Below are 1,950 nucleotides of genomic sequence, written 5' to 3'. Positions count from 1 at the left end.
GTCATCTGCATAACAAAGTTATTGATGAGTCTTCCTCCAATCCTGATGCCACATTCCTCCTCATAAAGCCCAGTCTCCTGAATGATCTGTTCTGTGTATAGCTTGAAAGGGTATGGAAACAGGATGTATCCCTGACATACTACATTCCTGATTTTGAACCATGCAGTGTTTTCCTGCTCTGTTCTGAGGACTGCTTCCTGGTCCAAGTATAGGTTTCATATAAGCACTATTAAGTGTTTTGGGATTCCCATTCTCCTCAAAGTTGACCACAATTTGTTGTGATCTACACAGTCAAATGCCTTTGCATAGTCAATGAAACACAAAAAGATATCCTTCTGGTACTCTTGCTTTCTGCCAAGATCTATCTGATATTGGCAATAATGTCTCTACTGTCTCTTCGAAACCCAGCTTGTATTTCTGGTAATTCTCTGTCAATGTACTGTTCAAGTATTTTCTGGATAAGCTTCAGCAGGATTTTGCTAGTGTGTGATATTATTAGTGATATTGTTGGATAATTTCTATACTCTGTCAGGTCACCTTTTTTTGGAATGGGAATAAATATGGATCTCTTCCAGTCAGTGGGCCATGTAGTTGTCCTCCAGACTTCTTTGCACAACCTAGTGAGCATGTCTAAGGCAGCATTTGTTTTTTGAAATATGTCAATTCCTGGGGCTTTATTTTTTGCCAAGTCCTTCAGCGCAGCCTGAACTTCCTCCTTCATCACCATTGCTTCTTGATCATAAGTTGTTTTTCTAAATTCTTCTATGTCAGCCAATTCTTTTTAGTACAGTGACTCTGTATACTCCTTCCATCTTCTTTTACTACTTCCTGGATCATTCAATACTCTGTCCATAGCATCCATAAGTGTTAGAACTCGTGGTTTGAATTTGTTCTTTAGTTTCTTCTCACCACTGGACCAGCTGGCAGCACCATGATGGATGGAGAAGAGATTGAGATTGTTAACAGTTACAGCTTGCTCTGCTGCACAAACAACACTTTAGACACCAGCAGTCAGGAAATCAAAAGGCGAATTGAATTAAGTAAATCTCCTGTCAGGGACCTTTCCAGAGTAATAAGCAATGAAGTCAGTCTAGAAACTAAGGTGTGCCTGATCCAGTCCATGATCTTTACAATTACTTCCTATGTGTTAGAGAGCTGAATGAATACTAAGAATGATAGAAGAATTGATGTCTTTGAGTGGTGGTGCTGGAGAAAAGTCTCGAACATAACATGGACCACTAAGAAAACAAATAGGTCTGTCTTGGGGAGGGTGAAACCAAGCTGCTCCTTGAAGTCAAGGTTGAGGTTTATTTTGTGGTTTGATGATTGTTTTTTTTTTTAATTGTTGATTTTGATCGCAGATTCACCCCACATTTTCCTTCATTGACATTACGCCTCATACAATCATTCCTATACCTTGTGTTTTATAAAATTAATCACCATTGGCCTACACCCACCTTTACCCAATCTTTTCAGGTCCTTACTAGTTCCTTCCCATTTCCTTTACCCTCTCCTTCAACCTACCAAATTGTGCAACCCTGTGGTTTTGCCTCTACCCATCCTCATCCCTATTCTCCCACTCCTTCCCCCCTAGTGTCCCCATACATGTTTTACTAGTTATCCTATTTTTACTATAATGATCTTATACAGTATTTGTCCTTATGTGACTGAGTTTATTCACTCAGCATCATGCTCTCCAGTCTCTCTCACGTTATGAAGTATTTTTCAAAACCATTGTTCCCTGGTGCTGGCTGAAAATTGCCTGTGAGTTCATCCATAGCCACTGGTGAGAGTCAGCGCCCAGAGCCATCAGGGGCTTTAAGCTCGTTGCCCACTGCTGTGGTGTGGACAGCTGAAACCCAGGCCCCGACAGGCACCTGGGGGGGAAAGGGAAACCCAGACTCTACTTTATGCTCTGCTAGAGAGGGAGGGGCAGTCAGATCCAATTTG

This window comes from Elephantulus edwardii, unplaced genomic scaffold (assembly GCF_000299155.1).
Source record: "Elephantulus edwardii isolate Elephantulus edwardi_28Jun2011 unplaced genomic scaffold, EleEdw1.0 scaffold00062, whole genome shotgun sequence".
Lineage (NCBI taxonomy): Eukaryota > Metazoa > Chordata > Mammalia > Macroscelidea > Macroscelididae > Elephantulus > Elephantulus edwardii.
Note: the sequence above shows the minus strand (reverse complement) of the source record.